This window comes from Cebus imitator, unplaced genomic scaffold (genome assembly GCF_001604975.1).
Source record: "Cebus imitator isolate Cc_AM_T3 unplaced genomic scaffold, Cebus_imitator-1.0 Scaffold42, whole genome shotgun sequence".
Lineage (NCBI taxonomy): Eukaryota > Metazoa > Chordata > Mammalia > Primates > Cebidae > Cebus > Cebus imitator.
In genome coordinates, this window is record NW_016107357.1 from 18,244,935 (window position 1) to 18,267,830 (window position 22,896).

Below are 22,896 nucleotides of genomic sequence, written 5' to 3' on the forward strand. Positions count from 1 at the left end.
TAGTTCTGGGGGTTCTAAATTTATTATCACTTGGTTTTCATTATCATATTTATTTCCTTGTGGATTTGATGATCCTTGATTTTGAATTCTTATTTAGTGGATCCTCATACGTGGGGATCATGAGGGCTTAAATTGGGGATGTTCTCTTCCAGAGAGGTTTTGCTATTGCTTCTCCTGGGTTGCTGTTAACTTGGGATGATGTCCATTCCCTTCATTGAATCCATCTTAATTTTAGAGTTCTAGGGTTAGCATTCGTACCTTGATGTGAACCTACATCTTTGATTTGTCAGTTACAGGAAACTTTGGGGAAATTTGGGAAGGGGAAAAGCATGAATAAAGGGGTACCTAGATATAGCTTTCACAATGCTGTCTCCAAACCTCCCTGTATATCAAATATTATGTCCTCTGTGTCTTTCAGCTATTTTATGTGAATTTGTTGAAAGAAGTTACAAATAATTTCCCTAACAGGGCTGTGCAGAACCATGAGTAAAGATTGGCCAGAAGCAGAGAAACCACAGGTCTTTGCCCATTGCTCTGCCATTTTCACCACTAGTTTGGAGAAACAGTAAATAATTATCTTATTTGATATAATACTTTTTATACTGTGATTTAAAATATTATGAATTACAAGAAGATTAGAACAAATTATTTTAAAACTTTAAAATCCATCTTTTGTGAAATTCACTGAAAAATATACAGAGTAGGGTATTTGAGTAATGTCAGTTAAGTACCAGAGGCATTGCTCTTCCTGTTGGCTTATACCCTGGATGGGGTCTGAACACAGTATATGGAAGGAGGAAGCTGATGAGAAGGAAGACCCAGCAATTCCAGATCAGGGGACCTAGTCTCATATGAGCTGGCTCTACAAGACTGCCAAGGCTTTGAAAGCTATGAGTATTTTAGACAGTATAGACTGCCACAGATAGAGTGATATCCAAGGGCCACTGCATACACAGCATGACCTTGGTGGTGGTGGTAGGGTGGAACCAATTTGATGTCATTGAGTTGGGCCAGAATTGAAAATGTATGAATCTCATGGCACCTTGAGAAAAGGCCTTTCCTGAAAAAGCATTAGTATCTTCCTCTGCAAAAATGGGACTGCAACTAGTATTATTACTACGGAATACCTCAATTGTTTTATTTTGTAGATGTAATAGGTTTGTTGCCCAATGTATATGGCAAGTAGTATGCCAAGACACCAGATTGCAGCAGAGAAAGAAGTTTAATTGCCGGGCCACCTAATGAGGAAATGAGAAGAAGCCTCAAATCTGTCTTTCTGAGTTGTTTAGGGCTGGGGTTTTTAAGGGTTTTGGAGTTGGCTGAGGTGTGGAGATAGATCAGTGATTGTTCCAAGGGTGCAGGATGAAGACGTGGTATTTTCATCCTGATTTGAGTCCTCCTTGGGGGTCTTTAAATTGGTTGGCATCAGCTGTTCTGCAGGAATTCAGAATCTGCTTAAGCAGTTCTTAAACAAAATCCTTATAATTTTAACATCAGAAATCAAAAGTATAGGAACAATTGGGGCACGAATGGCCGGTATCTAGTGTTATGTGACTTCTGGTTACAAGGAAGTGGTTCAAAGTGCAGTCTGGCTAATGCTTAATTATAACTATATTTCTGTCCAGAATTCTTGTTAACCCTGTGAGGACAGTTTCAAAAGGCTTTGAAAAAAATAGGGACATGTTAGTTTTTATTATGAATTAGTTGGGGAAAAATTCCACCTTTGATGTCTTACATTATTGATTTCTTTGGGTTCCAGAGCTAAAGACTTCCACATGTGAATGTAAACCTGTTAAAGTCTTAGCCCAAACACTTTGATCCGTTAGCGTGTATAGGGTTCTGTCAGTTGGCCCCCAGGGCCCAATGGGTGTTAATAGAGGCAGGCATGGAAGAAAGTGGTTCCAGACCTTAATGGTAGGAGCCAGGGGGCACTGAGATCCTAGCTGTGGGCCTTAAGTGAGATGAACCCAAGCACCCACTTCACCATCTTGCTTTGATACAACCCGGGAGGTGCAACTCTTACACAGAATCACAGGTCTAAAATCAAATGGAGTAGCAGCTGTTTCTCACTACCAGGCTTCTGTTTGATTCCACATTTGTCTGTTTATTTGTTTCATTGGCTTTTAGGCAGAGAGCATTCTGTAAAATATTAGGAATAGAAAGATGGAGCACTGAAAATGCAAAGGCACAGGATATAAATCAGAACCACTTGTTACTCTTGTTTCCTTATCAGTGATACGGACTCTCAGGCATACTCTCAGAGGCTTGAGAAAGCCCTTCTTAAGGACATTGAACCTTAATGAACAGACAATCCTCCATCAGCTGGATCCTGGTTACCAAGAAATGGAAACTGGGCCAAAAATGTACACACTGCCCATGTGCAAAATCCTCAACGAAACAGAGAAGCTGGCAACAAAGGATAAGTTACCCTCATGGGCTCATTTTTTCTAAACACTCCTTAGTTTAAGAAGCATTCTTGTTATTAATTACTTAAACAGGACTTTCAATTTTATATAAATGTTAGTTAATATTGACTGGACAAGACTTAGAATTTTTTTTTCCATTTAATTAAGAAGCTAAAACACCAGGGTAATTATTAAATCAGTGTAAAGATCAGAGGATTTAAGAGTTTAATTCATCTAAATAGCTCCCCTTTAAGAGCTCATTCTTGAAGTTATTTTTTACAAACACCTCAGAGATATTTTCCTTTGTAAAACTCCTTTCTTTTCATTTTAATGAAATCTGTTGTTTCGAGTCTTGATGAGAAGACCTCAGAAAGTGAGAATCACTGAGAGGTTGCCTGGCACCTTATTAATAAAATTTTGGGGGAAGTATTGACACATTTCAATTTTCTTATTAATTTGGGACAAGTCCAAACTATTTGAGTGTGTCAACGAAGAAGAAATGCGATATTAAAAAAAGAAAGGTAAAAAGATAGAAGGTATTTTGTATGCCCAGAAACAGCACTAAGACATTCACATTTACTGACATCAACAGCTTCCAATTCTGACAGTGTCAGAAAGGGAATTTCAATGGCTGCTTTGAAATAACCGACATTTTACACCACAATGAAATCTGTGTTTTAATATGTCACTAACATCAGATGAGATGAGATAAGATAAGACAGCACAGCACAGCTCAACACAGCACAACACAACACACTGCTTCTTTCATTTAAAGCAGGCACTTCAGCCTAAAATGCAGACTTCCGAGTCCATTAACCCACTTGAGATGAGCAGGGAGACTGCATGCTGGGTGAGCAATACCAAGGAAAAGCAACTGTGAGTCAGTTCTCTGAAATAGAATTGATCTGATCAGTACGCTACCAGCAATGTTTTGGAAATGGCCAGACTACCAATAGAAAAGAAAAATAAACTAAAGAAACTAAAATGTTAATGTGTGTTTACAAATAAATCATGGTTGTTTAGACAAAAAGCTGATAGCTGGGACTGAGGGGCTCGCTGGGACTGAGGGGCTCGCTGGGACCTCTTCACAGACCTTGAGGATGTTGCAGAAAAAAGAGAGAGGTGTTGTTTGGGAGCTGCTCACCTCTGTCCTAATATAGGGCACCGGTTCGTGTTCCAAAGGCAGACGGTGTGGGAGGCCATGAAAGTGCCTGAGTTCCGTGGTCAGACACCTGGTGTTGGATCCTCTACCAACTCTGTGACTGGAAAGTGAGTTAACCTCTGTGAGTCTCAGTTTCTTCCTCTTTATTTATTTTTTCCTAGATTATTTTCCCAAAAGATCTCAATAATAATACATACTTCTAGTAGCAGTGTTAAGAGTACTCCATTCCTTATATCTTTGTTAATCTGATGAATGACTCAAAGCATTTGATTTTCTTTTTAATCTGTTACTAATTGAGCATTTTTTTCATACGTATTTGTTATTTGCACTTCGTTCTCTGTGATTTAAGTATATTCTTTGCTCATTTTTAATTGAGTCATTTGTCTTTTCTTGTCAAGTTTTAAGAGATCTTTGAATAACAGGAGTATTCTCTTTTTTTGGTCATCTATGTTACAATATTTTCTTCAAGTTTACTATTTGTTTTTTTTTGATAGTTTATATTGTTCTATATAGTTTAAATTATTGAGAATGTTTAACATGTTTTACATGCTATCTCATTTTTATTCATTATGTTTTAGTATTTTTTTCATATTGGTAATCCCTTGTCACTATTGTTTCTAATGTAAGCCCCATGACATTGTTTCTGGCTTCTTCCTCTTTAACATGGAGATAATAGTACATACTTCATAGGTTTGTTATATGCATGAAATTATGTATGTATAAAACACAGTACTATCTGTTGTTTATGATAATTATGATTCTAACATTATAGTGATTATCCTTCTAATAATTTGACAGGAATTATAGCCTCTTTCCAAGTGAATTATGAAGAACAAGCATGGATAATGTGGAAGCTCATTCCAGCTAATAAGGAGTGGATAAATATCACATTCATTTTAGTCTAACCTTTTGACCACAAGCTATTTCTGGACAAATATCATGAGGTATTATCTTAAAGTTGGTTGTAGTTTCCCATAGGAACACTATTATAATTTAGTTCCACAAATATGAATTAAGCACAATGATCCCCCAGGCATTGTGCCAGGGCCTGGCAAGTTATAAGTATAAGATGCTGTTTCCTGCTCAAGGATTCATAACCAAATGTAAAGAGAAGCCCAGAAACTAGGAACCTTCATACAAGTAAGATTCTGGTGAGTGGGATCAAGTTAGAGTCCAAGGATGGTTCTGAGGTCAGCCTGCGTGGGTTTAAATCCCAGCTCTACCTCTGATAACATGGGTTTTCTAACATTTCTGCATCTTGTTTTCCTTTGTGAAATTGGAATTAACAAAAAAATCTTCATTTGTGAGGTATTGGGAGGATTAAGTGAGGTGATCTCCACAGTGTTGAGAATCCTGGTTTGTCACATGGTAAACCCTCGCAATGTTAGATCTACCTACCATTTTTATTCAGTTGGAGCACAGAGAAAATGCTAATGCATTTTAAGGAGGGGAATAAGGCAACTAGTTAGATTTTTTTTTTCTTTTTTAAGTCAGGAATGGTAAGATCTTGATTAGTGGAAGAAGAGGGCAAAAAAGAAAAGAAAGACAGAGAGGGAGGGAGAAAGGATAGGAAAAAAAGTAATCTGTAGAGAGAATTGCTCAGAATGGAGAGTATTCTGCCTATTGAAGGAACAGCAAATAATGTTTAACTAGTAAAAGAGCTCCAACTGGACTAGAGGGGAGGGGCAGCAGGGCAGTGTGGGTCAGAGTACAGAGACCTCCTTCAATGTTTGCCCCGAAGCTGCTTTCCTATCCAAGGATTCAACCTCAATGAAGGAGACCTTTATGCTGGTTAAAGGAAAGATAATACAACCATAAGCCTATTATTTCAGATGCTAACATAAGCTGAGCACAGTGGCTCACACCTGAAATCCTAGCACTTTGGGAAGCCAAGGCAGGAGGATTACTTGAGCCAGGAGTTCAAGACCAGCCTGGACAATGTAGTGAGACCTATCTCTACATTTTTTTTTTAAATTAGCCAGACATGGTAGTCTGTGCCTATGGTTCCAGCTATCGGGGGGCTGAGGTGGGAAGATTGCTCGAGACAGGAGGCTGAGGCTGCAAGGAGCTGCGATTGCACCACTGCACTCCAGCCTTGGGCAACAGAGTGAGATCCCATCTGGAAAAAAAAATGCTAAAATTCAGTACCAAATCTTGTAACATGGATATAATTCTACCATAAGATGACCTCAAATATTATGATGTACCAAATAGGCAAAACAACAAGAAGTAGAACCGTATGCAGAGGAAGTCACCTCCCTGACACCCAGTGCCGTGAAGATCAAGATCATCACATCCCCAAGAGCGCAAGTGCTCTGTGTGGATTGGAGGCTCCATCCTGGCCTCACTGTCCACCTTCCAGCAGATGTGGATTAGCAAGCAGGAGTACAACAAGTCAGGCTCCTCCATCATCCACCGCAAATGCTTCTAAATGGACGGTGAGCAGATGCGTAGCATTTGCTGCGTGGGTTAATTCAGAAGTATAAATTTGCCCCTGGCAAATGCATATACTTCATGCTAGCCTTACAAAATAGGAATAAGCCTTTGAAAATAAATTGTCCTTGAAGCTTGTATCTGATATCAGCACTGGATTATAGAATGTGTTGCTGATTTCGACCTTGTATTCAAGTTAACTGTTCCTTTTGGTATTTGTACATATCTTTGATTTCAGCTCTTAGTATGTGTGGGTTGGTCACTTTGTGGCTGAGGTAAGAATGTGCATATAGAAGACAAGTCTGTGGCTTGGTGGGTCTGTGTGGCCAGCAGCCTCCAATCTGGGCAGGGTATTAGTGTGTCAGGGCTGAGTGCTCTGGGATTCTCTAGAGGCTGGCAAGGGCTCCTGAACCAGTGGTTTCTGTCCTGCCAGTCTGTCAGGGAAAATCCAAGCCATAGGACCCAGTTTCTTTTCTTAGCTGATGTTTTCCTGCCAGAACACCATGGGCTGTTACTTGCCTTGAGTTGGAAGCAGTTTGCATTTACACCTGTAAGTGTATTGATCCTTTTAATTTATGTAAGGTTTTTTTGTACACAATACTCGATTCTTTTTTTTTTTTTTTTTAGGTGGAGTCTCGCTCTGTCACCCAGGCTGGGGTGCAGTGGTGCAATCTTGGCTCACTGGAACCTCTACCTCCCAGCTTCAAGTGATTCTCCTGCCTCAGCCTCCCAAGTAGCTGGGATTACAGGTGCCCACCGCCACAGCCAGCTAATTTTTGTATTTTTAATAGAGATGAGGTATCACTATCTTGCTCAGGCTGGTCTTGAGCTCCTGACCTCGTGATCCACCTGCCTCAGCCTCCCAAAGTCCTAGGATTACAAACGTGAGCCACCGCACCCAGCAATTCTCAATTCTTTAGAGAGATGAGAACAAATTTTTGTTTCCTACTATTATGTGAGAACATTAGGCCCCAGCAACACATCATTGTGTAAGGAAAAATAAAATTGCTTCTATACAAAAAAAAGGATGTTTAAAACATGATTATTGATTCAATTTATTTAACTACTATAGGTGGATTCACATTATTTTTGTTTGTGTTAATCTTGGTAGATTGTATTTTTCAAGAAAATGATCTATTTTATTTAAGTCATCAAACTTGCAGGTATAGAGTTGTTTATAATATTTCTTCATTATTATTTTAATGTCCATAGAATCAGTAGTGGTGGTCCTGTTATTTTTATAATAAATGACATAGAGGAAGAGGATTTTCCATTTTAAATCATAATAAAGTACCAGTCAGTCAATCAACAAATGTTTATTTAGAATCTATAATAGACCAGGTATTGATTTAGGCCTAGCAGTGAACAAAATTAACGTCCCTGTTCTTACTGAGTAAGCCACCTTTATTCTATTGGGAGAGAGAGAGTAAAGAATTTCAATATATTGAATAAATAAAGTTTGACATAATTGAGATCTTCACCATATATCTCATGCTATAATAAATAATCCGTCTACACATCCCATTTCAAACTTAGGACAACTCTGTGAAGTACCTATTGAACAGATAACAAAACTGAACTCAGAGGAAATGAACGTCAAAGCCACTAATGTGGTAAAGCCAAAATTTTAACCAAATCTGATTTCAGAGCTCTGACCCAGAAAGCTCTGCTGCCCACATCAGCTATTCAGATGTTAACGTTCTGTGTTTTAAATTACAGAATGATACATACCTGAGATAGGCCTCTTCAAATCTTCCTTATAAATTAGAAACTAAAGACTTTTCAAAAAGAAATACTTTCAACTTTTCCAGAAGCTTTAATTTTGCCTAATAAGATGTGAATTGACAGGATCTATTATTTAGAATGAGTAGCGCACTGGGAGTACTCTCAGCAAATCCTTTGAAATTGATAAAAATATGAGCTCTAATCGGACAGAGATCATTCGTTACACCATTCCAAAGTTCTCTGTTATTTTCTGTGACGTTTCCCAAATCATCTAGAGAGTCAAGCTGTTAGAACAGTTTCTTTTATCAGCCATCTCCAAAGGCTCATCAAACTGAAACTTATATATATATATATATATATATATGTATATATATATATATATATATATATACATATATATATTTTAATCTCTGTGGCACTTGCCACAGATGGAACCTTTAGAAGATGATATTGTTGGTGTCTAGCCTTAGGTTAAGATCAACACTTGATGGGTGATTTTAACATTAATAAAAACAGCTAGCTTAATGTTAAGCCTTTGTTTTTTAAAAGACCAAAGAGAAGAGAAATAGAATAACTACACTTGGGAGTGTGATCACCAAGTATACTTTAAATGTGAAAATTCAGTGAAAACTCTACTTTCAAATTTTATTCTTAATATCCATTACTCAGATTTATACTTTGTCATTATGTGCTTATAATTATATCTAATTTCATGTTGGTGTAGATATCTTCACAGACATCTAATACACATATAGTTGTTGGTTTTTTTTTTTTTAACTATATGTATGGGTTGGCTGGGTGCGGTGGTTCCCACCTGAAATCCTAGCACTCTGGCAGGCTGAGGTGGGTGGATTGCCTGAGCTCGGGAATTTAAAACCAATCTGGGCAACACAGTAAAAGCCCATCTCTACTAAAATGCAAAAAATTAGCCAGGAGTGGTGGCATGTGCCTGTAGTCTCAGCTTCTGGGGAGGCTGAGGCAGAAGAATTGCTTGAACCCAGGAGGCGGAGGTTGCAGTGAGCTGAGATCTCGCCACTGCGCTCTAGCCTGGGTGACAGAGCAAGACTCTGTCTCCAAAAAAAGAAAAGAAAAATAGTGTGTGTTTTATTCCAATTTTTTCCCCTTCAGGTTTACAAAAAAAATAGTGCCTCAGATGACCACTTCTTTGTCGTTCTTTATAAAACAAATAAAGAAACATCAACATTGTTAAAGAACACCCAATGAAAAATATAGCTAACAACTTCCTGAAAACTCTTACTAAACCCAAAAACTAGATTACAGCCTGATTAGCTTGTCTGTGGGCTGGTTCCAGTTTCCAGACTTAATATTATACTGGTGGGAGCAGCAGTATTGGTTTCTAGAGATTGCCCATTTATAAAGCATCATATAACGTTGCTGTTATACCGTTCACATGGGTTTGGGAAAATGGGGAAAGCATCATTACTTATCTTTCAAATTCCCATTACAGTTTTTTCTATAGCTTTTCTTTATTTCTTTTGTTTCCTTATAGGTAAAATGGAATGACAGGCCAGGTGTGTTTCTGAGAGTTCCATTGTATCTGAAGATGATACTTGATTCCTGAAAATGGATTGTGTTCTTTGTTGACATCTGGAAAATCACTTTCTTTATTACAGGATGCATGGTTAAGGACACAGTCTGAGGCCAGACAGCCAGGTGCCATCCCAGCTGTGCCACATGTGAGCTGCATAATTTCAAGGAAGTCACTTAAAATATTTTCGTGTCCTAACTTGTAAATGGGCATATGGTATTACTTATATCTGGACCCTTGGAAATATTACATAAATATTAGCTTATTATTAATGATAGCATTTATTCCCAACACATGAGTAGTATTGTGTTTTTATATTCCTGCTCTAGCTGATAGAAAAGTCAGTTGGGTCTGTAATTTTGACTTCCTCTATTAATATTTCTAAAGCCAGTTCATCCAAATGCTTCAGCATGTGTTTTTTTAAAGGAGGTCATGAAAGAGCCAATATTTAGAAGATTAGTTTTATATTGCAGTTGATTTCAGAAAATGTTTTGAGTCCTGCAATGTACGTCAATTTTTTTTTTTTAAAAAGACACCCAATAAACATCGGGTTTTTTGAAAACCAGGACCATATCTCCAGAACACTTGAGAAGCTTTTTTCCCACTCACTCAGGAAAAGACATGCCAAGTTCAATTGTTGTTAGTCAGGTAATTTAAGCTAAAAGAATGTGATTTCTCCCAAAGAAATGTGGTGAAGACAAATAGTCTGTACTCATATAGAAAGTGCCAAGGGATCCATCGTAGATATTGCTTTTCAGGAGCTGAGTGAGGTGAATTTAGAAAGTATGGATTTGAATTGCCTGGTCAGTCTTATACCCTCCAAGTGGCTGCATAAGCACAAATTAGGAAAGCATCATTGTCCATGAAAGATAGACTCCATTCCAAATGAATGTTTAACTGTTAGATTCATCCAAAGGAAACTTCCCTCTAGTTCCCTTTGTCTTGGTTTATGCTTTGACATTTCCAAAAGCATCGGTGTTAAAATCTCTCTGCCATACAATTAGCTATGATATCTGCTTTTCTAGTCCCAAGAGTAATTTCTAGACAAAGCATTGCAATGGAGATATGCATGCAATGCAAGGTATAGGAATGCACTTTGATGATTTTCTACCTGTGAAAACTATGTGCTCCATGTGAAACTTCACTTTCTGTTTTGGCATGAGAGATACTGAAATATGGTTGGGTTACAAGTTAAACAGTAAAAGTTTGGCCACTCCCTATTAGTAAAGGATAACACCAGCTTTTCATGGCTCACACCATTGGTGGGAGAATAGAATAACCTCTTCAATGAAGTGTAAGGTTATACAAAGTAAGTCTCAGGCCAGATTTGTTCATTGGATATTTACTGTATGAGGCAGGCATTGCCCTGGGAGCTGGTGCATGTGAGCAAGATGGAGTCCCTGCCCTGGACAGGTGCAGGAGAAACATTCCAAAGGAATGTAGGAATGTAAAATGCATCCTGGTAGATTTCAGTACATCATTTAAACTTCCTAATAACCCCGAGGAAAAGAAAGGCTAAACAACAAGCCCAACATCACAGGTGACTGTGTTAGACAAGTGATAAGACCGAGTTCAATAATAATGAGCATTAAGTAAAAATCAGAGATAATAAGGGCTACAATTCAGGTACATTACATCTATCAGGGGAAATGAATTCTACGCTGTGCATTAATGAGAAGGTGGGAGTTTATTTGGTTTCTGTGGGATGCAAACAATGAAAAAGGAGAGTATGTGCATGAGAGAGGAGAGATTGAGGGGGTGGAGAGAGAAAGAGAGAGAGAGAGAGGGGGAAGGAGAATTGCAGGTGGGCGGTAAAGAACAAAAGATTTCAGAGGTAGGAAACGCCTTGTTGCATCCAGAGGATGTTGAATGGAGCGCTGGGTTGACGTGAGGCAAAAAACCTGGAGATGCATCTTGTGGAGGTTAAGGTCCTTGGAGAAATAAGCCCACGGAAGGTTTTGCAGAGGGTAGTTTTTGGAGATTACTTCTAGGGAAAGAAGTGAATTTAGGACATGAGAAAGTGTGGGTCTGAACTGCCTGATCTGATCTTTCCTCTGGAAGTGGAAGAGTGGTTTAGGATGATTAACTTGTGTGCATGATAGATTAGAAGTGGCAGCAGAGGGGGCGCAGTTATCAGTCCATGGCATAAGTCCAGATGAGAAGAGAAAATGTTCTGGGAAAGGTTGGTATGGTGGTGATAGCTAATTGTGTACCCCTCCATCCATCATCCCCTTCCTTCACAGGAACGGAAACCTAATTTTCCACTGGGCACAGTTCCAGCTACCTCTGAAGCATCGTGGTTTTTACACTCCTTGCAACTGGATGTGGCACATGGCTGAGTTCTGTCCAGGGAGATATAAGAAATATGTATAGACTTCCAGAAAAGGATGGGCTCCCTCTTTTCATTGCCTTCCTCCTGGCTGGGAAGGGCTATATGGTAGCTGGAGATCTGCCTGCTCTCCTGGACCACAAAGGGCCCCAAAGATGGCAAATGTGAGAGGATGGTGGTTTAGAACGGAAGGGAGGACACAGCTCCTGGTCACTTCCAGGGCTGCCACAGCAGTTCTGGATGCCTAATCAGGATTTTTTTTTTAAGGGAAAGAAAAACAAATGTTTATCTTTTTGGGACCCCATTACTTAGAGTTTTTCTATGTTAAGAAACCAGACTTGACCCCAGCTAAAAAAAATGATAAGTGACAGAAGATGAAGTAATGGTAAATACAAAAATTATTCATTGTGTTAGTTGGAGAAGTGACAGGTTGATCCAGCCACAGCTTCTATTTTGTTAACGTGGCCTCCTTGACATTTCAAAGCATGGGAGAGAAAGCAGATTCCTAGTTGTGCTTATGTAACTTGGAAAGCATGATCAAGCTTAGACTGCTCAGAGGCATCCTGGGAGGAGGTACTTGCGAGTGCTTATGCTTGTAAGAGACGATTTTCCTAAGATTTGTATGTATTAGGTCTCTGTTTCACATTACAGTGTTCTTCTCCTTCCCCTCCCCATTCAGATAATTCCTCTGCTACTGTGACTCTCATACATTTTTGGCATCTTATGACAATATAGACTAATACTACAGATTCTTTTTGAAAGAAAACAGAGACGGGGGTCTTGCTGTGTTACCAAAGCTGGTCTCACACTCCTGGCCTCAAGTGACCCTCAAGCATTTTTACTTTGTCTAGCCCCAAATCACAAGGAGTCCTTTAACAAGACCAAAGTCAGTGAGGGCTGCAAAACATCTCCTGATGGTTGTCTATTTAAACTAGAAGTAGGTGGCAAAAGGATTTATTCTAAGGGTTTTAGGGAGATGTGGCTAAAGCAGTATGCCATTATTAACAGCATGAAGAATTTTTATCGATGAACAAGAGACTTGACAAGAACTTAAGTAGGTGTGACTCAGAGATGTTGGTCTCATTAATGGGAAAGGCAGAAAATTGTATAACAATGCCATTTGGTCTAGATACGTTGGATTTCAGATGATGGCAGCATATTCTTATGGAAATGTCTGGTCTAATCATAGAACCAGACAATGTAAGCATTGCAGGAGACCAGTCCACCAGTGGTCATCTTGTCCATGCTTGTACACCTACGTATTGTAAGAAACTCATAAATCAGCTCATCCTTTTATTTGTCAGGGCAGCTTTGGTAGCTGTTTCTGTTTCTCCTGACCCGATCTCCCTGAAATGGGCCCAGGGTGGACAAATGACCAAGGCTGCTCCACTTAGATGATTCTTTCTTTCTTTCTTTCTTTCTTTCTTTCTTTCCTTTCTTTCCTTCTTTCTTTCCTTTCTTTCCTTTCTTTCCTTTCTTTCCTTTCTTTCCTTCCTTTCCTTCCTTTCCTTCCTTTCCTTCCTTTCCTTCCTTTCCTTCCTTTCTTTCCTTTCTTTCTTTCTCTCTCTCTCTCTTTCTCTCTTTCTTTCTTGGAGACAGAGTTTCACTCTTGTTGCCCAGGCTGGAGTGCAATGGCTTCATCTTGGCGCACCGCAACCTCCACCTCCCAGGTTCAAGTGATTCTCCTGCCTCAGCCTCCCAAGGAGCTGGGATTACAGGCATGCACCATCATGTCCAGCTAATTTTTTTGGATTTTTAGTAGGGACGGGGTTTCCATATTGGTCAGGCTGGTCTCAAACTCCTGACCTCAGGTGATCTGCTTGTCTTGGCCTCCCAAAGTGCTGGGATTACAGGCTTGAGCCATCTCACCTGGCCAGATTCTTTCTCGGAAATTTGCAATTCAGACTGACAGCCAGCATGCCAGTTCCTTTAAAGACATAGCATGGCCATGTCCTACCCTGGGGACTGGAAGCAAAAGACAGAGAAACATTGATTTTAAAAAATCCTCTGGAAAGTTTTGCTATTTCTGATGCTTGTACCTTCCTGAGGATCAGCAGAATCCATTCTTTGTGGTTCCATGGAATATCCCTCTTTTCTCATAATAAAACCTTTATTGCTCAATATCCTTTTTTCTCATAATAAAACCTTTGTTGCTCAAGGTACTTCAAATTGGTTTCACTTAATTTGCCACCAAATGGTCTTTACAAAGAACACATAGAATATGAACATTACAATGGTCTGAGAACCTGGCAGGGGTCACAAAGAACCCTAGCTGAAACACATCGGACAGAACATAGGGGCATTTTTCCAAGTCACAGGTGCACCCAAGACTCACTTATCCTCTTCATATACTGCGTCTAGCTGACTACCAAAGCCTTGGAAAGGTCCCAACCTACCAGTGAAAGTGTTTCTCAGTACTTTCCATCTACTTTGACATGATATACTACTAAATATAGGTAGGTTTGGATGTAATAACCTGGAAATTTGGTTGTGAGGAATTACCAAATCGGAAAAGGGACAGCTTACACTAAGAGCAGGGTAACCAGGCAACAACTAAGCCATGGAGGATTTCTCAGGGAAAATGCAGTGCTCCTCATTGATTTGGCAGCAAACAAATTCCACGTGTTTCATGTTTCTCCTATGGGTTGCCATGTGTATTAGTCTGTTCTCATGCTGCTTGTAAAGAACTACCTGAGACTGGATAATTTATAAAGAAAAGAGGTTTAATTGACTCACAGTTCTGCAGGGCTAGGGAGGCGTCAGGAAACTTACAATTATGGTGGAAGGGGAAGCAAACATTTCGTCACAGGGTGGCAGAAAGGAGAAGAATGAGAGCTGAGCCAAGGTGGAAACCCCCTAAAAAACCATCAGATTTCATGAGAACTTACTCGCCATCATGAGAATAGCAGCATGGGGGCCATTGCCTCCATGATTCAACCACCTTATACTGGGTCCATCCCATGACACACGGGGATTATGGGAATTATAATTCAAGATGAGACTTGGTTGAGGACACAGCCAACGCATATCCCCATGTATGTATAATTGTGTTCTCTTAGTCATTAAAGATGTTGCTTTTGGACATGGAAGGCTTTATGGTTACAAATTTGGGAATGAAACATCAATATAGGAACAGGGAAGCAAAGCAGCTTGGATTTTAGAATGACTTCAACTGTGTTCTCTGCTTTCTGTAAATGAATCGACGAAAGAACATCTAAAATCTTAGAGACAGATAGGATTCAAAATATTTTATGATTCATACTATGCTTAAAATGTTAGCTGACTACCAAAAGCTGCAGTACATATCAGGCTTTGAAGCACCCCTCTCTCCTTGCCCGATCGTTACTTCCTTTTTGTCCCAAGGGTAAAAGATAAGGAAGGAGTAGTATTCATACATTATGTTGGATATGTAAGGTTCTGTAGCCAGAAGCCAGGCAGTGAAATGTATCGGATTGGCACAAAAGTAATCAAGGTTTTTGCCAAAGTAATGACAAAAAACAGTTACTTTTGCACCAACCTAGTATTAAGATGAGAGCTAGAATTAAGATGTTTCCTTGGTCATTCATTGCAAAAAATTGATGATTATTCTAGAAGTGTACATTTAAAATTCTTTCATGTATAATAAATTGCTTGTCATGAAGTGTGAAGAACTATAGGAAGTGTGAGCATGTCAGTATTTCACAGAGATGAATGTTAATGTTGGACACAACCCTTGTTTACATATTTGGACAAAAATGTGAGATTTCTTGACTTGCTATTACCTCAGTACAACAGTCAAAAGTGACTAGGGGTTATTTCTCTTTGCTTTTGAAAAAATGATGTTTGGCCTGATTTGGGTGTTGGATGGGAGCATCCGACAATAATAAGAGAGTTTTATTTTGGGATGATTTAGACTCCTTTGCACGCGACTTTCTGCATGGTAGCACATTATTCTGCTTTAGAAAGATTTTGCAGTTCCCCATGTTTCAGAAAGAGTCAAAGCAAAAGGCCAGTTTTCTCCCTCACGGTGTTTGGGACAAGGGCGGGGACAGCCGCCTTACAGACTGTGGACATATAGGACAGAGCAGCCTTTAAATACCGAAATGCTCATCAAACCACTGGGGGAAGTCAGCATTACAAAGTGGGCTGGCAGGTTGATTTCCAAATGTGTTTTCCTTCTCTTTTTGTTTTTGGTTCATTTGAGGCAAAGAATGTTCCATTGGGTAACTGATTAAACATAGAATTGCTGTTTCCTTAGGTTGCCTATTATCAGAGGTAGGTATTAAGCTAGCTGTTAATTGTTTGAAATTATTGTAGTTGTGTAAGTACTATTGATTCGTGAATATTTGGTTCTTAAGATTATAATACATAAAGGAGCTCATCCCTGGGCAGAGGATAAGAACAGGATAAATAGAACTCTTTAGTGAATAGGGACAGTTGTTTTTAAATTGTTAACTATATACATAGTGTATATATAGTTAACTATATTTTTAGATACAGGTATTGATCGACTTACCACCTATGCAACTTAACGACCATTCGACTTTACGACCACAATCGCTAGCCACGACTGCTCCGTGTCTGGCAGCGCAAACGTTGCCCAGCTGGGCGTACGACAGTGCGGACCAGCTTCCAGCAGCACTACCATCTCCGCGTGCACCATTTCAACTGTACATATAGCCTACTCAACTTACGACCAAATCATGTTACAACCAGTCCGTGGTCCCAACCGTGGTTGTAAGTCGAGCACTAGCTGTATACATATACATTTAAAAATCTTATATATTATAGTTAAATTCTATACCTCAAATCACATGAGATATATGAATTTTGCTTTCAGCCTAGTTCTTTACTCATTTGGGCAGTTTAGGTCATACTATATGTAATACATGATTCTCTACCAAATAGTATAAAACAAATTTATGTAAATTTCTCCAAAGTACAAAAGGACTTCACAGAGGGAGATGCTCAGTGAAGGAAGGAGATCTAAACATGTTTGGAAAATGCTATGCTTTGTGTTCTCTCTTTGGGATTGACAAAGTGAATTCCCAGAGAAGTCTCTTAATTAAAAAGGTGTTTAGCCAGAGATTTGCCAAGCAAAAACCTTCTCCTGAGTACTGTCTATTAATATCTCCCAGAATCTTTGGGAAATGCTGCTGGTGGAAAGCATGGTAATTTGATCAACTCTTGTGCTGAGGCCTCTTGTAGAGGTCAAATGGCAGCATAGTGAAACTGTGCTGGTGGTCAGCCCACTCAGACGTCGGTATTCTCTTGTCCCATTAGCTAGATTTAAGTTGTTCTCTGTTTGTTGCTCTTGTTTTTGAGTTACTTTTTTAAATCCTAAACTAGGTCACTACTGACTGCTCCATAACAAAATCCCTGACAGAGACCGTAGACCTCTTACGAATCTGAACCCAAGTGCTCTTGGGACCAGCTCCCAAAGGTATGACTCTGGACATACTGATAGACTGCCTGCCCACTTGCATGTCTGCATAATACTTGCCAGTTAAGCCACCATTACTCATTACTGGCCTGGGTTTCTTGTGTTCGTCCAAAACCACAGATATTGGATGTCATTCATTTAACACATATTTATTGAGTGTCTACTTTGTCCCAGACATACTTCTAGACCCTGAGTACTGCAGGGAATATATCAGATAACTTATCTGCTATAATAACACTGATGGTTGGGGAGCCAGGTAACAAACACATCGGTCGATAAACAGTGATGTATGCTGTGGATTGGACACGAGGTTTGAAAATTCTAGAGTAACAGAACATACAGTGATCTTAGATGTTGCGGGCTAGTAAAATCTCCCCCTTCATAAGAATCTGAGCTTCAGTCTAGATCTGTTTCTCTGGTAGTCTGATAAGGGTAAACATGCCCATTATATTATTAAGCAAGCTTGCTTATGGTAAAAATGATGCCAGATTAGTAAGTTGTATCTGAGCGAGAAGGCACTGTAAATAAACTCTAAGTTGATTTATTTATAAAGAGCTGCTATGCTTTGGGCTTCTCTGAGTCCGTGAGTCTTGTCATCAGCGTGCTGGTTGTGAAGAGCCTATAAAAATGCATGGCCAGGTGTGGTGGCTCACACCTGTAATCCCAGCACTTTGGGAGGCCAAGGCAGGTGGACCTCAAGGTCAGGAGTTCAAGACTAGCCTGGCCAAGATGGTGAAACCCCATCTCTACTAAAAATGCAAAAATTAGCCAGGCATGGTGGCAGGTACCTGTAATCCCAGCTATTCAAGAGGCTGAGGCAGAGAATTGCTTGAACCTGGAAGGCGGAGGTTACAGTAAGCCAAAATTGTGCCACTGCATTCCGGCCTGGGCAACAGAGCAAGACTCCGCCTCAAAAAAAAAAATGCCTGTAGATTTATTGCAAAAATTATTAGTTCTTGTGTAGCAGGAGGCATTTAAATCAGGACAGTTCCTGCAGCGTGTGACATGGATCTCTTCCAGCCCCACTGTGGACGATGTGAGCACATGACTTGCTCAAGGATGCCCATTGCTGTAAGGGACGCTTAAGACTATGGTTTTAGCAGGCTCAATTTGTTTCTGTCAGATCTCCTTTTTGTAAATTTGAGTCATGCGCGGTGCACAGTTGTCTTATGAGATAAGTGTAACCTAAGAAGGTCTCCCTGTGGATGCAGCAAAAGAGGTGATCATAATGAGCAGAAGAGAAGTGAGGGAGGGAGACAGGTGAAGATGATCTCAGTCAGGGGGAAGAGCAGGCACAGAGGCCCTGGAGTGGGAGCAAGTTTGACATGATGATAAAGAAGCAAGAAGGTGAGTGACACAAAAGAGTCCACAGAACTTTTGCATCTGTGAATTCATGTACGTGCCTAAACTTTTGGAGAGCGGGCGTGGTCATGGGAGTAACACAACCGAATGCAGTGTTCTCACAGTGCTATTGGGAGTCACTTCATTCCTTTTGTAAAATATTCATTATTGCTGAACAAACTGTATCCTTATGCTGTTTTGAAGGAACAAAACTGAGATTTACGTTCACAATATACAGAGCTGTTTTCATGTGCCTTGTGGCCAATATCACATTCCCTGTAGATACACGTTTTTCCCAATCTGGGAAACTCAGGGAGAGACAGCTACCCCTGTCATCCCCTCCTTCCTCCTGCAACCCCAACCCTTCATATGCTTTATGTAATTGACACTCTCAGGGTTAGATGAGCATTATTGTCTTTAGTCTTCAGATGCAAAAGTTAAATGACAGGATCAAGGGTATACACTAAGGTGGTGGAACTGAGATATGAACTCAGATCTTTGAACAATTGTTTTTCTACTGCCCCCTGGTGGTGGCGACCTTTGATCAATGAAACACATATTGGGTTTGTTCCTTTTCCTTTCTAGGTAGCCTAGCCTTCCTGGGGAGTCTCTCTGCATTTACCTCCTTCCTAGAGTCAGTTCCTGTTCAGAATCTCATATTTGGACCTTTTATAGCCATATGACTTGCTCTAGCTGTTTCCAAACACGGTCTCAGTCATTTAACTTCTGCTACCATTTCCCAGGCTGTGAATATTGGTAAGCTATCATCAGAAGGGACCTTCTATTTCGGATGCAGCATCAATTAGCTGCAGATGTGATTGCTTGATCTGGTTGAATGCCCTGCAAAAGAAGGTGCACTCCAAGTCCAAGGAGGAATAGCCTTGATTGTTTTCACACTTTCCTAGTCTAAATTCAATCTGTTGCTAAGTATCTCTGAAAGGAACCCTAAGAAATTAAGATTGCTGGAGTTTGATGGGGTTTCGCTGGAAGAGCTAAAATCGGGCTGAGTTCAGAGGTTGCTTGGCAGCAACAGGGGGCAGCAGAGAGTTGTTGCAAAGGGAAGCTATAGCGGAGTAGGGATAGACAGAATGGCTCCTCTATCACCAACTCAAGGCTGCAGCCACGAGCCAGCAACTAAAGATGCAGGTTCAGCCAGCCTTGAAAATGGAATAGGTAGCCATACAGAAGCAAGGATGACAGAAGCAGCAAAGATAGCAAATGGAAGACTTTAAGATGTGGCTCTGTCCAATAAAAACAGAATGCAAGCCTCAAATACATGCCATACATATGCTTAAATTTTCTAGTAGCCATTTACAAAAAAGTAAAAAGAAACAGGTGAAATTAATTTTATCAATAGGCAGTGCACGGTGGCTTACGCATGTAATCCCAGCACTTTTCGAGGCCGAGGTGGGTGGATCACCTGAGGTCAGGAGTTTGAGACCAGCCTGGCCAACCTGGTAAAACACCATCTCTACTAAAAATACAAAAAAATTAGCTGGGTATTGTGGCAGGTGCCTGTAATCCCGACTACTTTGGAGGTGGAGACAGCGAGAATCGTTTGAACCAGGGAGGTGGAGGTTGAAGTGAGCCGAGACCTCGCCACTGCACTCCAGCCTGGCAGACAGAGCAAACCTCTGTCTCAAAAGAAAAAAAATCGTCAATATATTTTATTCAACTCAACATTCAAAATACAATTTCGACATGTATCAACATAGAAAATTATTAGTGAGATATTCTATCTCTTTTTCATTCCACAGCTTGAAAATCTACAGTGTATTTTATACTTACAGCACCTCTGACATGGAGCTGGCCACATTTCAGGTGCTCAATAGCCACATGTGGATAGCACTGCTGTATTGGACACAGCAGCTCTAGGATCATGCTGGAAAAGAGACAGTGATGCAAAGGGGCCAGAAATGGTAGAAGGAAATTAATCAGAGAGGGAGGCTGGAGGCTGGAGGCGCAGACAGCCTTGACTGGCAGTTGTACCTTTTTGACAAAGTGACAGCTTGGAGCTTCATTTTCTAACCTGGACTTTGCCTTTCATAATTCATTATAATATAACTCTTTAAAGAGTGTGGGTAGGAAGTATAGACTATCTGAGCTGGGAGGTGTCTTGGAGACTTTGGACCGAATGATAGGAATTGCAATTTGTTTTCTACTCCTGAACCTACTGGGATCAGTTGGTTGAAGCTGCCCAAACCACTAGGTTGAGAAGGATTCTGATGTTATATCTTGCCTCAGTAGGGAAGAGCATTGTGATTGTCTTCCAGGGATGACACATATTTGCCATCATCCCTGTTATAGTGGAAAGGTCTCTAGGTTCTGGAGGCCTGCCAGACTCTGTGAATTATTACCAAGCTCAGTTTCTTTATTTGTAAAATAGGAATAATTGTTAGTGATTTTCAGGATTTCTGTGGACATCAAATAATATAATATATGTTAAGGGTCTGACACATAGTTATGAATGCTAATTTCCTTCTTATTTTCCCATTTACTATTTGATCAATATTAGTTGAGGAGGCAGTTTGTGCTCCGTATGAGACCATATTGTCTGAGAGAATAATATGTGAAATGCTGTCCTTACGTGTCAGGATCCAGGTGAAAAAAATTATCATACATTAAATAGTGAGCAACCTGATGTGGTATACATTTTAGTGTCTTATTCCAGTTCAAAATATATGTTATTTATAAATACATTCTTCACAATATAAATATTTTCTGTTAAAAGAAATGAAAGTCAGGGAAGTCTTTATGAAGGATATAGATCTTGAGTCAAACAGATACATAATGATATTCACAAGAAATAGACCATTTTAAAGGACATGGACTTAGAACTCTCAAATTAATTCCCAAAGTACACCCTTAAGCCTATCAATTCAAGCCCTATGAATTGATTACCACATTTTTTATTTGTGGCTTACATTAATGAGTTAGTGGAATTAACACTATATTTTTGTATAGTTAGTTCTGGACATCATCATGTCTCATTTATTAAAGTTGTCAACTTCTGAAAGTTGAAGCAGAAACTTTTTATTGTGTCCTAAAATTATGGATGCTTTGCCAGGCCTGAATGATGGTTCCAATGCAAATTGTCTCCTCAGATAATCTCTTCTCATTGAGATTTCTTAGAAGGCAAAAGATTGTACTACAGCTTCAGTTTAAGCCATTCACATTTCACCTGCTTCAATTCCTTCACCTTTAATTCCAAATCATTTTATTTCCTGCAGCCAAAATGAGTCTTTGAACTTTGCAGTCTTTAATCAGGAGATTCATTATTCCAGAAACATGCCTAGGTTTATGATTAAAATAAGTCAGGCTCCACACTTTTCATTTTTCCTGTAAGAACCCAGCAGCAGGCAGTAAAGAATCTGTCAAAGGTTTGCTTCTTTTAACAAGTATGGAAGCCAGGCACTTCAAGCCCTGAAGCTCTTAGAGGAATTCTAGACTTAATGAGTTAATGCATTACACTTTTTAAGTGTGAAGGATTCTAGGCAAACTTTGGACTCCTCCTGTTCTAATGGCTCCTTTCCCTGGTTCAGCAGCTTTCAATTTTTAAAATCTGTGTCCAGGTTACCTTGTGACCCAGGGGGACACATGCACAAAATAACTGAAAGTAGAGTTTCATAATCTAACACTTTCATTCACTTCATAGGATATACTTGATATTTTTTCTATTCCTTTATTTTGTAATGGGTTCATTTAAAAAATGAAACTGGTTTCATAAAATACTCTAGGGTTATGGCTCGCAACCTGAAAATGCTGCTCTCTAGGAACCCATACGGCCCCTTCCAGGCTTTGTGGTGTTAGAACATTGAATCTTTGTGCTCAGCAGGAGAAACGTCTGTCTAAAGTTGAAACTTGCCACTAGTTGGCAGCAAAGGAGTATCACAGCTTCCAGCCACAAAGGTCGGGATTTGGACGGGGCATTGGGAAGAACAGGCACGGTAGACAGGTAGACATGTTGTGTGTTTCGAAGTCTTAAACCTTTGGCGGTACTACGGATTTTAGCTCTCCTAAGGTCAAGAAGAACTCCCATGGATGATACCTGCTTCAGATCATGCCATGCAACATATCATTAGGCTTTTAAAAAACTTTTATTTCCTAAGTCAGCTGACTTTGATAACTTACTGCCAAGGGGGAGAAAGCACATAATAAAACAGTGAATATAATGTGACAATGTTGTGTGGAAAATAAATACATAGACAAAGTGTGTGTGTGTGTGTGTGTGTGTGTGCTTGTGTGTATGATACATATGTATTTTTTCTATTTTAATGAGAACAAATTATTAAAATTCCAGATATTTACATGTTATTCTAACTCGATAAGCTAGTTCTAAGCTCTTAGTGCTTTGTGACGTTCTGTGGGGAATACAAAGAGAGGGCTCGATTGTCCAAATGGCACTCCTCCTCTGTCTTTAACAGAGATGCAATAAGGTATAATGAAAAGAAGAACTAAGTTCGAGTCCTGCTTCGAAATCTAATCAGGTGTGAAGCGTTTCACATGTGGGCTCACCTAACCCCTGACCTT

General features: G+C 39.7%; 1 long non-coding RNA gene across 1 annotated transcript; it reads left to right on the top strand.

Annotated features, from left to right (window-relative positions):
- Window positions 1–5,812: 5,812 nt before the first annotated feature.
- On the top strand, window positions 5,813–21,522 carry LOC108302869. Its single transcript, XR_001824558.2, has 3 exons — window positions 5,813–6,590; window positions 20,894–20,896; window positions 21,509–21,522. It is a non-coding gene; the product is annotated as an uncharacterized LOC108302869 (long non-coding RNA).
- Window positions 21,523–22,896: the final 1,374 nt, after the last annotated feature.